At 43.0% G+C, this 13724-nt stretch overlaps 6 non-coding genes across 6 annotated transcripts; all 6 read left to right on the top strand.

Moving 5' to 3' along the window:
* Positions 1-1260: 1260 nt before the first annotated feature.
* trnas-uga (transfer RNA serine (anticodon UGA)) lies at positions 1261-1342 on the top strand. Its single transcript has one exon. It is a non-coding gene; the product is annotated as a tRNA-Ser (tRNA).
* A 1590-nt stretch (positions 1343-2932) lies between these two features.
* trnas-aga (transfer RNA serine (anticodon AGA)) lies at positions 2933-3014 on the top strand. The gene has a single exon. It is a non-coding gene; the product is annotated as a tRNA-Ser (tRNA).
* A 1216-nt stretch (positions 3015-4230) lies between these two features.
* trnas-uga (transfer RNA serine (anticodon UGA)) lies at positions 4231-4312 on the top strand. Its single transcript has one exon. It is a non-coding gene; the product is annotated as a tRNA-Ser (tRNA).
* Positions 4313-6212: 1900 nt separating this feature from the next.
* Positions 6213-6294, top strand: trnas-aga (transfer RNA serine (anticodon AGA)). Its single transcript has one exon. It is a non-coding gene; the product is annotated as a tRNA-Ser (tRNA).
* Positions 6295-7511: 1217 nt separating this feature from the next.
* On the top strand, positions 7512-7593 carry trnas-uga (transfer RNA serine (anticodon UGA)). Its single transcript has one exon. It is a non-coding gene; the product is annotated as a tRNA-Ser (tRNA).
* Positions 7594-9494: 1901 nt separating this feature from the next.
* On the top strand, positions 9495-9576 carry trnas-aga (transfer RNA serine (anticodon AGA)). The gene has a single exon. It is a non-coding gene; the product is annotated as a tRNA-Ser (tRNA).
* Positions 9577-13724: the final 4148 nt, after the last annotated feature.

Here is a 13724-nt window from a genome sequence, read left to right as displayed (position 1 = left end):
ATATCAGATTAGGGTCTTCAACAATTTAACAAAACATATCATGTAAAATCCCCATTTATCCATATGGAAGGGTCGTAGTTCTGCAAATGCCCTTTGTCGGACAAGGACTGTGTTTCTTTTTGGCAATTTAACGACATAAATTTCTCAAAACTGCTTATATTACCAAAGTACTATTCCCATATCTAAAGAGGTCAAACACCTTTCCAATATTATCATCATAATTTGATATGTTAAGGTCCATCGAGGGTGGAATTTATACCCACTTGTGTAGAACACAATGTTCTTATTTCCATAGACCCACCTCCTATTCCGATTAACACGGTAAGACACATTTCCCATTATATGAGTCCCATTTCAAATGTCAAGTATCGGCGAGTGTGCAGAACACAATGTATTAGCAATGCATTGCCTTAACCACTCAGCCACCTCATCTCAAGTTGGAACCTTTTGTCGGTCAAGAAACATTGTATTAGTGTAAACTACCTTCAATTGTAGCAGGAAGGACTGGATTTAAAACGTGGTTCTTTTGTATATGAAAGACTGATTCAAACTTCTTAAAACCGTGCCTGTTTTTGGAGAAACCTCCTCAGCTCCAGAGGGACAATGTAGAACACATTGCTTCACGGAACAAAAGCATCGGAATTTCAAAGACACGAGGAAGATCGAATTCATACTCACAAATGCAGAAAACAAAGGATGAGTATTCTCTCTCCTCCATTAGTCGGCAACGTCATCTGCTTCAATGGAATCAAAGTGAGTGCTTGGGGCTGATGGAATTTTGCCCCCTAGTAAAATATGTATTGTCGTCAGAAAATGACACCTCTGGAGGGCAACTGTGTTGGTGTGGCCGAGTGGTCAGGGTGATGGACTAAAAATTCACTGGGGTGTCCCCTCGTAGGTTCTTATCCTGCTGCCAAAGTGAGCTTTTCAGAGGAGAATCTAAGGATCTTTTGCAATTTCAAGACTGATTCAAATTTCTGAATGCCACGTGTAATTTCGGAGAAACCTCCACAGATCCAGAGGGACAAGGTAGAACACATTCCCTCTCAGAACAAAAGCATCGGAATTCCCAAGACACGAGAAAGATGGAATTCATACTCACCAATGTCGAACAACAAGGATGAGTATTCTAGATCCTTCAACAGTCGGCAACCTCATCTGCTTCAATGGGAGGAGTGAGTGCATGTGGCTGATGGGTTTCTGCAGTGTAGCAATATTTGTATTAGACTTGGAAAATGTAACCTGCAACGGGGACACTTTGTTGGTGTGGCCGAGTGGTTAAGGCGATGGACTTGAAATCCATTGGGGTCTCCCCTCGTAGGTTCAAATCCTGCTGCCAACGTGGGCTTTTTAGAGGAGAACCGGCTGTTCTCTCATCTGATAAGACTTTTCAACAGTTGAACAAATCGCATCATGCAAAATGTAAAATCCACATAATTCTACAAGAATGGTTGTATGAGGGTAAACTGTGTTTTGTTGGACGAATACAGTGTTTGGACCATGGATCTTTGGCAATTTGGCAAAATCTGTATTGTACTTGGAAAATCTCACCTACAACTTGCACACTGTGATGACTGAGTGGTTAAGACGATGGACTAGAAATCCATTGTGGTCGCCCCTTGCATGTTCGAATACTGCCACCAAAGTGTATCTTTCCGCAGGTAACTTTATCTTCTAATATCAGATTAGGTTCTTCAACAATTTAACAAAACATATCATGTAAAATCCCCATTTATCCATATGGAAGGGTCGTAGTTCTGTAAATGCCCTTTGTCGGACAAGGACTGTGTTTCTTTTTGGCAATTTAACGACATAAATTTCTCAAAACTGCTTATATTACCAAAGTACTATTCCCATATCTAAAGAGGTCAAACACCTTTCCAATATTATCATCATAATTTGATATGTTAAGGTCCAGCGAGGGTGGAATTTATACCCACTTGTGTAGAACACAATGTTCTTATTTCCATAGACCCACCTCCTATTCCGATTAACACGGTAAGACACATTTCCCATTATATGAGTCCCATTTTAAAAGTCAAGTATCGGCGAGTGTGCAGAACACAATGTATTAGCAATGCATTGCCTTAACCACTCAGCCACCTCATCTCAAGTTGGAACCTTTTGTCGGTCAAGAAACATTGTATTAGTGTAAACTACCTTCAATTGTAGCAGGACTGGATTTAAAACGTGGTTCTTTTGTATATGAAAGACTGATTCAAACTTCTTAAAACCGTGCCTGTTTTTGGAGAAACCTCCTCAGCTCCAGAGGGACAATGTAGAACACATTGCTTCACGGAACAAAAGCATCGGAATTTCAAAGACACGAGGAAGATCGAATTCATACTCACAAATGCAGAAAACAAAGGATGAGTATTCTCTCTCCTCCATTAGTCGGCAACGTCATCTGCTTCAATGGAATCAAAGTGAGTGCTTGGGGCTGATGGAATTTTGCCCCCTAGCAAAATATGTATTGTCGTCAGAAAATGACACCTCTGGAGGGCAACTGTGTTGGTGTGGCCGAGTGGTCAGGGTGATGGACTAAAAATTCACTGGGGTGTCCCCTCGTAGGTTCTTATCCTGCTGCCAAAGTGAGCTTTTCAGAGGAGAATCTAAGGATCTTTTGCAATTTCAAGACTGATTCAAATTTCTGAATGCCACGTGTAATTTCGGAGAAACCTCCACAGATCCAGAGGGACAAGGTAGAACACATTCCCTCTCAGAACAAAAGCATCGGAATTCCCAAGACACGAGAAAGATGGAATTCATACTCACCAATGTAGAACAACAAGGATGAGTATCCTATCTCCTTCAACAGTCGGCTACCTCATCTGCTTCTATGGGAAGTGTGAGTGCTTGTGGCTTATGGTTTTCTGCAGTATAGCAATATCTGTATTGTACTTGGAAAATGGCACCTGTGCAAGGACATTGTGTTGGTGTGGCCGAGTGGTTAAGGCGATGGACTAGAAATCCATTGGGGTCTCCCCTCGAAGGTTCAAATCCTGCCACCAACGTGTACGTTTTAGAAGGGAACTTGATGTTCTAATATCAGAATTTAATAAAACATATCACGTAACATTCCCATTTGTATACATGGATCGGTTGCATTTCTGCAAACCCCGTTTTGTCGGACAAGGACCGTGTTTCTTTCACAATTTAACGACATACAAATTTCCGAAAACTGCATATATTACCAAAGTACCATTCCCATATCCAAAGAGGTCAAACACCTTTCCAATAGCATCATCTTAATTTGATATGTTAAGGTCCAACAAGGGTGGAATTTATCCCCACGTGTGTAGTACACAATGTTCTTATTTCCATAAACCCACCACCTATTCCGATTAGCACGGTAGGACACTTTTCCCATTGTATCAGTCCCATTTTAAATGTCAAGTATCGACAAGTGTGCAGAACACAATGTATTAATAATCCATTGTCTTAACCACTCAGACAACTTATCTCAAGTTCGAAATTCTTGTCGGTCAAGAAACGTATTAGTGTAAACTACCTTCAATTGCAGCAGGACGGGATTTAAACCTTGGTTTTTTTTGTATATGAAAGACTGATTCAAACTTCTGAAAACCGTGCCTGTTTTTGGAGAAACCGCCACAACTCCAGAGGGACAACCTAGAACACGTTGCTTTACGGAACAAAAGCATCGGAATTTCAAAGACACGAGTTTGATGGAATTCATACTCACAAATGTAGAAAACAAAAGATGAGTATTCTATCTCCTTCATTAGTCGGCAACCTCATCTGGGATTAAAAAGAGTGCTTATATTATCAGATAAGCGTCCACATCTTGAAGGACATTACAAACTTGGGGCTGATGGATTTCTGCCCCCTAGCACATCTCCTTGAAGGACATTACAAACCCAGTTTTGCTCGAACAAGACTGTTTTTTGACTTAATTTCTTTTGCAATCAAAAAACTGATTAAATTTTCTGAATGCCACGTGTAATTTAGGAGAAACCTCCACAGATCTAGAGGGACAAGGTAGAACACATCGCCTCACGGAAAAAAAGCATCGGAATTCCCAAGACACGAGAAAGATGGAATTCATACTCACCAATGTCGAACAACAAGGATGAGTATTCTAGATCCTTCAACAGTCGGCAACCTCATCTGCTTCAATGGGAGGAGTGAGTGCATGTGGCTGATGGGTTTCTGCAGTGTAGCAATATTTGTATTAGACTTGGAAAATGTAACCTGCAATGGGGACACATTGTTGGTGTGGCCGAGTGGTTAAGGCGATGGACTTGAAATCCATTGGGGTCTCCCATCGTAGGTTCAAATCCTGCTGCCAACGTGGGCTTTTTAGAGGAGAACCGGGTGTTCTCTCATCTGATAAGACTTTTCAACAGTTGAACAAATCGCATCATGCAAAATATAAAATCCACATTATGATACAAGAATGGTTGTATTAGGGTAAACTGTGTTTTGTTGGACGAATACAGTGTTTGGACTATGGATCTTTGGCAATTTGGCAAAATCTGTATTGTACTTGGAAAATCTCACCTAAAACTGGCATACTGTGATGACTGAGTGGTTAAGACGATGGACTAGAAATCCATTGTGGTCGCCCCTTGCATGTTCGAATACTGCCACCAAAGTGTATCTTTCCGCAGGTAACTTTATCTTCTAATATCAGATTAGGGTCTTCAACAATTTATCAAAACATATCATGTAAAATCCCCATTTATCCATATGGAAGGGTCGTAGTTCTGCAAATGCCCTTTGTCGGACAAGGACTGTGTTTCTTTTTGGCAATTTAACGACATAAATTTCTCAAAACTGCTTATATTACCAAAGTACTATTCCCATATCTAAAGAGGTAAAACACTGTGATGACTGAGTGGTTAAGACGATGGACTAGAAATCCATTGTGGTCGCCCCTTGCATGTTCGAATACTGCCACCAAAGTGTATCTTTCCGCAGGTAACTTTATCTTCTAATATCAGATTAGGTTCTTCAACAATTTAACAAAACATATCATGTAAAATCCCCATTTATCCATATGGAAGGGTCGTAGTTCTGTAAATGCCCTTTGTCGGACAAGGACTGTGTTTCTTTTTGGCAATTTAACGACATAAATTTCTCAAAACTGCTTATATTACCAAAGTACTATTCCCATATCTAAAGAGGTCAAACACCTTTCCAATATTATCATCATAATTTGATATGTTAAGGTCCAGCGAGGGTGGAATTTATACCCACTTGTGTAGAACACAATGTTCTTATTTCCATAGACCCACCTCCTATTCCGATTAATACGGTAAGACACATTTCCCATTATATGAGTCCCATTTTAAAAGTCAAGTATCGGCGAGTGTGCAGAACACAATGTATTAGCAATGCATTGCCTTAACCACTCAGCCACCTCATCTCAAGTTGGAACCTTTTGTCGGTCAAGAAACATTGTATTAGTGTAAACTACCTTCAATTGTAGCAGGACTGGATTTAAAACGTGGTTCTTTTGTATATGAAAGACTGATTCAAACTTCTTAAAATCGTGCCTGTTTTTGGAGAAACCTCCTCAGCTCCAGAGGGACAATGTAGAACACATTGCTTCACGGAACAAAAGCATCGGAATTTCAAAGACACGAGGAAGATCGAATTCATACTCACAAATGCAGAAAACAAAGGATGAGTATTCTCTCTCCTCCATTAGTCGGCAACGTCATCTGCTTCAATGGAATCAAAGTGAGTGCTTGGGGCTGATGGAATTTTGCCCCCTAGCAAAATATGTATTGTCGTCAGAAAATGACACCTCTGGAGGGCAACTGTGTTGGTGTGGCCGAGTGGTCAGGGTGATGGACTAAAAATTCACTGGGGTGTCCCCTCGTAGGTTCTTATCCTGCTGCCAAAGTGAGCTTTTCAGAGGAGAATCTAAGGATCTTTTGCAATTTCAAGACTGATTCAAATTTCTGAATGCCACGTGTAATTTCGGAGAAACCTCCACAGATCCAGAGGGACAAGGTAGAACACATTCCCTCTCAGAACAAAAGCATCGGAATTCCCAAGACACGAGAAAGATGGAATTCATACTCACCAATGTAGAACAACAAGGATGAGTATCCTATCTCCTTCAACAGTCGGCTACCTCATCTGCTTCTATGGGAAGTGTGAGTGCTTGTGGCTTATGGTTTTCTGCAGTATAGCAATATCTGTATTGTACTTGGAAAATGGCACCTGTGCAAGGACATTGTGTTGGTGTGGCCGAGTGGTTAAGGCGATGGACTAGAAATCCATTGGGGTCTCCCCTCGCAGGTTCAAATCCTGCCACCAACGTGTACGTTTTAGAAGGGAACTTGATGTTCTAATATCAGAATTTAATAAAACATATCACGTAACATTCCCATTTGTATACATGGATCGGTTGCATTTCTGCAAACCCCGTTTTGTCGGACAAGGACCGTGTTTCTTTCACAATTTAACGACATACAAATTTCCGAAAACTGCATATATTACCAAAGTACCATTCCCATATCCAAAGAGGTCAAACACCTTTCCAATAGCATCATCTTAATTTGATATGTTAAGGTCCAACAAGGGTGGAATTTATCCCCACGTGTGTAGTACACAATGTTCTTATTTCCATAAACCCACCACCTATTCCGATTAGCACGGTAGGACACTTTTCCCATTGTATCAGTCCCATTTTAAATGTCAAGTATCGACAAGTGTGCAGAACACAATGTATTAATAATCCATTGTCTTAACCACTCAGACAACTTATCTCAAGTTCGAAATTCTTGTCGCTCAAGAAACGTATTAGTGTAAACTACCTTCAATTGCAGCAGGACGGGATTTAAACCTTGTTTTTTTTTTTTATATGAAAGACTGATTCAAACTTCTGAAAACCGTGCCTGTTTTTGGAGAAACCGCCACAACTCCAGAGGGACAACCTAGAACACGTTGCTTTACGGAACAAAAGCATCGGAATTTCAAAGACACGAGTTTGATGGAATTCATACTCACAAATGTAGAAAACAAAAGATGAGTATTCTATCTCCTTCATTAGTCGGCAACCTCATCTGGGATTAAAAAGAGTGCTTATATTATCAGATAAGCGTCCACATCTTGAAGGACATTACAAACTTGGGGCTGATGGATTTCTGCCCCCTAGCACATCTCCTTGAAGGACATTACAAACCCAGTTTTGCTCGAACAAGACTGTTTTTTGACTTAATTTCTTTTGCAATCAAAAAACTGATTACATTTTCTGAATGCCACGTGTAATTTAGGAGAAACCTCCACAGATCTAGAGGGACAAGGTAGAACACATCGCCTCACGGAAAAAAAGCATCGGAATTCCCAAGACACGAGAAAGATGGAATTCATACTCACCAATGTCGAACAACAAGGATGAGTATTCTAGATCCTTCAACAGTCGGCAACCTCATCTGCTTCAATGGGAGGAGTGAGTGCATGTGGCTGATGGGTTTCTGCAGTGTAGCAATATTTGTATTAGACTTGGAAAATGTAACCTGCAATGGGGACACATTGTTGGTGTGGCCGAGTGGTTAAGGCGATGGACTTGAAATCCATTGGGGTCTCCCATCGTAGGTTCAAATCATGCTGCCAACGTGGGCTTTTTAGAGGAGAACCGGGTGTTCTCTCATCTGATAAGACTTTTCAACAGTTGAACAAATCGCATCATGCAAAATATAAAATCCACATTATTATACAAGAATGGTTGTATTAGGGTAAACTGTGTTTTGTTGGACGAATACAGTGTTTGGACTATGGATCTTTGGCAATTTGGCAAAATCTGTATTGTACTTGGAAAATCTCACCTAAAACTGGCATACTGTGATGACTGAGTGGTTAAGACGATGGACTAGAAATCCATTGTGGTCGCCCCTTGCATGTTCGAATACTGCCACCAAAGTGTATCTTTCCGCGGGTAACTTTATCTTCTAATATCAGATTAGGGTCTTCAACAATTTATCAAAACATATCATGTAAAATCCCCATTTATCCATATGGAAGGGTCGTAGTTCTGCAAATGCCCTTTGTCGGACAAGGACTGTGTTTCTTTTTGGCAATTTAACGACGTAAATTTCTCAAAACTGCTTATATTACCAAAGTACTATTCCCATATCTAAAGAGGTAAAACACTGTGATGACTGAGTGGTTAAGACGATGGACTAGAAATCCATTGTGGTCGCCCCTTGCATGTTCGAATACTGCCACCAAAGTGTATCTTTCCGCAGGTAACTTTATCTTCTAATATCAGATTAGGTTCTTCAACAATTTAACAAAACATATCATGTAAAATCCCCATTTATTCATATGGAAGGGTCGTAGTTCTGTAAATGCCCTTTGTCGGACAAGGACTGTGTTTCTTTTTGGCAATTTAACGACATAAATTTCTCAAAACTGCTTATATTACCAAAGTACTATTCCCATATCTAAAGAGGTCAAACACCTTTCCAATATTATCATCATAATTTGATATGTTAAGGTCCAGCGAGGGTGGAATTTATACCCACTTGTGTAGAACACAATGTTCTTATTTCCATAGACCCACCTCCTATTCCGATTAACACGGTAAGACACATTTCCCATTATATGAGTCCCATTTTAAATGTCAAGTATCGGCGAGTGTGCAGAACACAATGTATTAGCAATGCATTGCCTTAACCACTCAGCCACCTCATCTCAAGTTGGAACCTTTTGTCGGTCAAGAAACATTGTATCAGTGTAAACTACCTTCAATTGTAGCAGGACTGGATTTAAAACGTGGTTCTTTTGTATATGAAAGACTGATTCAAACTTCTGAAAACCGTGCCTGTTTTTGGAGAAACCTCCTCAGCTCCAGAGGGACAATGTAGAACACATTGCTTCACGGAACAAAAGCATCGGAATTTCAAAGACACGAGGAAGATCGAATTCATACTCACAAATGCAGAAAACAAAGGATGAGTATTCTCTCTCCTCCATTAGTCGGCAACGTCATCTGCTTTAATGGAATCAAAGTGAGTGCTTGGGGCTGATGGAATTTTGCCCCCTAGCAAAATATGTATTGTCGTCAGAAAATGACACCTCTGGAGGGCAACTGCGTTGGTGTGGCCGAGTGGTCAGGGTGATGGACTAAAAATTCACTGGGGTGTCCCCTCGTAGGTTCTTATCCTGCTGCCAAAGTGAGCTTTTCAGAGGAGAATCTAAGGATCTTTTGCAATTTCAAGACTGATTCAAATTTCTGAATGCCACGTGTAATTTCGGAGAAACCTCCACAGATCCAGAGGGACAAGGTAGAACACATTCCCTCTCAGAACAAAAGCATCGGAATTCCCAAGACACGAGAAAGATGGAATTCATACTCACCAATGTAGAACAACAAGGATGAGTATCCTATCTCCTTCAACAGTCGGCTACCTCATCTGCTTCTATGGGAAGTGTGAGTGCATGTGGCTTATGGTTTTCTGCAGTGTAGCAATATCTGTATTGTACTTGGAAAATGGCACCTGTTCATGGGACATTGTGTTGGCGTGGCCGAGTGGTTAAGGCGATGGACTAGAAATCCATTGGGGTCTCCCCTCGCAGGTTCAAATCCTGCCACCAACGTGTACCTTTTAGAAGGGAACTTGATGTTCTAATATCAGAATTTAATAAAACATATCACGTAACATTCCCATTTATATACATGGATCGGTTGCATTTCTGCAAACCCCGTTTTGTCGGACAAGGACCGTGTTTCTTTCACAATTTCAACGACATACAAATTTCCGAAAACTGCATATATTACCAAAGTACCATTCCCATATCCAAAGAGGTCAAACACCTTTCCAATAGCATCATCTTAATTTGATATGTTAAGGTCCAACAAGGGTGGAATTTATCCCCACGTGTGTAGTACACAATGTTCTTATTTCCATAAACCCACCACCTATTCCGATTAGCACGGTAGGACACTTTTCCCATTGTATCAGTCCCATTTTAAATGTCAAGTATCGACAAGTGTGCAGAACACAATGTATTAATAATCCATTGTCTTAACCACTCAGCCAACTTATCTCAAGTTCGAAATTCTTTTCGGTCAAGAAACGTATTAGTGTAAACTACCTTCAATTGCAGCAGGACGGGATTTAAACCTTGGTTTTTTTTGTATATGAAAGACTGATTCAAACTTCTGAAAACCGTGCCTGTTTTTGGAGAAACCGCCACAACTTCAGAGGGACAACCTAGAACACGTTGCTTTACGGAACAAAAGCATCGGAATTTCAAAGACACGAGGAAGATGGAATTCATACTCGCAAATGTAGAAAACAAAAGATGTGTCACGTGAGGAGAGGGGCTTGGACCCAAAAAGACAGGAGACGGAGGTGGCGACGTAAAAGTATTTATATACAAAATTCCAAGTAATAACAAGCAGGCCTGGATTCAGAACACATGGGGATATGGCTGACATCCTCACATGAAGAAAGCTGAACGTACTGACGATGTGTCTCTGAATAACTTGCTCTTAAATACTCAAGGAATCAAGCCTCTATGACATCATAAAAGACCAGAGCATAAAAGGACCATAGCAACTGTGTAGCAACAGACACATTAAGGCATATCACAACAGTACCCCCCCCCCAATGGGCACCACCTGGTGCCTTTCCTGGCTTGTGAGGGAACTCACGGTAGAAGTCCCGTAGCAGAGAGGGTGTCAGGATGAGGGATCTCGAAATCCAGGAACGCTCCTCAGGGCCGTAACCCTCCCAGTCAACTAAATATTGAAAACCCCGACCACGCCGACGTACATCCAAAATCTTCTTCCCAATGTAAGCGGGGTGACCATCAACGTCCAGTGGCGGAGGGGGGAGCTCGGGAGGAGGACTGAGGGGGCTGGAGGAGACTGGCTTCAGGAGGGAGACATGAAAAGTTGGGTGGACCTGGAGGGAGGCCGGGAGCTTCAAACGGACAGCAGAAGGGTTAATGCTGCACCAGTGAATATCCAGGGAATATCCAGGGAACAGACGTTGAGAGGGTCTCAACTTACAAGTACCTGGGTGTTCATCTGAACAATAAACTGGACTGGAGCGACAACACAGATGCTCTCTATAGGAAGGGTCAGAGCAGACTCTTCCTACTCAGGAGGCTGAGGTCCTTTGGCGTTCGGGGAACACTCCTCAGGAACTTCTATGACTCTGTGGTTTCACCGGTCATTTTCTATGGAGTGGTCTCCTGGGCAGGAGGCATCTCGGGCCGGGACAAAAAGAGACTGGACAAACTAGTGAGGAGGGCCAGCTCTGTCCTGGGCTGCTCCCTGGACTCTGTGGACTCAGTGGGGGGCAGGAGGATGACGGCAAAACTGTCATCAATGCTGGACAACCCAGCCCACCCACTCTATGACACTCTTAGAACACTTCACAGCTCCTTCAGTAATAGACTTTTACACCCTCGCTGTACCAAAGAGAGATTTCGGCGCTCCTTCCTGCCTACTGCTGTCAGACTTTTTAACAAGAACATTGGGTCAGGCCTACAAACGGGCGGGCATTAGTGCAATTGTGCATTCCGAGGATGCAATATAAACCGCTACTGCACTTTCAGCCAAGGGTGTACTTAAATATTGACCAATGATGTATTTTGTTTACATTACCGTATTCTTATTACTGTACTTCTATCTCTGCAGTATTTCTACCATTGCAGGACGTTCACTATTACAGTACTTTTATCCTTGCAGTACTTTTATAATTGCAGTATTCCTATCATTGCGGTACTTTTACTATCACAGTACTTTTATCATTGCAGTATTTTTCTATCATTGCAGTACTTTTACTATTACAGTACTTTTACCATTGCAGTATACTTTATCATTGCAATATTTTTATCATTGCAGTATTTTCAATCATTTAGTAGTTTTTATCATTACAGTGTTTCCCCCTCTGTATAATGGACAGACATTAGGAGTGTTTCCTTAAACTAGATACGTTTATACTGTGTATATTTGCATGCATTGTTATGAATGTCTGCTGCTAATGTTATACATTAACGGCTACATTACGCCGCCGACTCTGTGTGATCTATATCTTTGCTGCTGTAACACCTCAAATTTCCCCATTGTGGGACTAATAAAGGACATCTTATCTTATCTTATCTTATCTTAATGATCTTCTCATTCTCAAACGGTCCAATGAATCTGGGGGCTAGTTTGCGGGAATCAGTCTGGAGGGGAAGGTCACGGGAGGATAGCAAAACCATTTGCCCTGGGCGATAGTCAGGGGCCGGAGATCGATGTCTATCGGCCAGTTGTTGGTTGCGCTGGGCTGTGCGGGACAGGACGGCTCTGGCATGTCTCCATACGGCATGGCAACGCCGCAGATGAGCGCGGACAGAGGGAACGGCGACCGCTTGTTCCTGGGAAGGGAATAGTGGAGGTTGATATCCATATGCGACCATGAACAGAGACATGCCCATGGATGAGGAGGTGAGGGAATTGTGGGAATACTCGATCCATGGTAGGTGTAGGCTCCAGGAAGCAGGATGGCGGGCCGAAACACACCTGAGGGATGACTCCAGATCCTGATTGACTCTCTCTGATGTTCATTGGTCTGGGGATGATAACCTGAAGACAGGCTAGAGGACGCTCCCAGAGCTTTACAGAAAGCTTGCCATACCTGGGATGTGAACTGGGGACCCCGGTCAGAAACAATGTCAATGGGGATGCCATGAAGCTTGAAGACGTGGTTCACTAGGATGTTTGCCGTCTCAAATGCGGAAGGAAGTTTGGGTAATGGAATGAAGTGAACCATCTTGGAGAAACGGTCAACTACAGTCAGTATGACCGTGTTTCCCTCGGAGGGCGGCAGGCCAGAGACGAAATCGACCGATTGGTGGGACCAGGGGCGGCTGGGGATGGGCAGGGGTTGCAGAAGACCCATTGGGCGATGGTGAGAAGGCTTCCCCCGAGAGCAGGTGTGGCAAGCAGCGACGAACTCCCTCACATCTTGAGCCATTCGGGGCCACCAGAAGGGTTGCCGCAGGAATTGGAGGGTTCAAGTCAATGATGACAAGCCAACTTGGAAGAATGTCCCAATTGCAGGACATGAGAGCGGACAGAATCTGGGACAAAGAGTCGATCCGGAGGGCCCGAGCCAGGATCTGGTTGCTGTTGTTGGGCCTGCAAGACGGCTTGCTCAATGTCCCACACAGCCGCCCTGATGAAACATGAAGAGGGGATGATGGTCTCCGGATCCTGCCTCTCTGAAGGTTGATCATGCATGAGGGAGGAGACAGTGGCATGCAAGTTAATGCGACGAGGAGGTTCAGTCGAGGTTCTAGTGTCGCTCACCCTAAGGCGGCGTTCTGTGGTATCAAGAGGACCCCTGGGTACGAGTGAGCACTGATTGATAAAGTGCCCAGGCTTTCCACAGTAGAGACAAAGACCCTGCGCAACCCGCCGGGCGCGTTCCTCCTGGGAGAGGCGAGTTCTGCTAAGTTGCATGGGTTCTTCCCCGGCAGAAGCAGGCATCAAGGTGCTTGTAAAAGGCTGGGCGATCCGTCGCGGAATGGCCGTGTGAGGGGAGTTAGGGTGGGCAGGTCTGGCACTGCGACGGCGTTCTCTGATGCGGTTGTCAATCCGAATCACTAAGGAGTTTAATTGCTCGAGGGACTCAGGCTCATCCCGTGTAGACAGTTCGTCTTGAAGCTCTTCGGACAGTCCGCAAACGAAGGCTGTTCTCTGTCCTGCCTCATTCCATCCTTTTTCAGAGGCTAAAATCCTGAAC

The sequence above is a fragment of the Idiotropiscis lumnitzeri genome, chromosome 19 (genome assembly GCF_059441095.1).
Source record: "Idiotropiscis lumnitzeri isolate Australia: NSW breed Sydney's pygmy pipehorse chromosome 19, RoL_Ilum_1.0, whole genome shotgun sequence".
Taxonomy (NCBI): Eukaryota; Metazoa; Chordata; class Actinopteri; order Syngnathiformes; family Syngnathidae; genus Idiotropiscis; species Idiotropiscis lumnitzeri.
The sequence above is the reverse complement of the archived record's forward strand: the minus strand, read 5'-3'. Positions and strand labels throughout refer to the sequence as shown.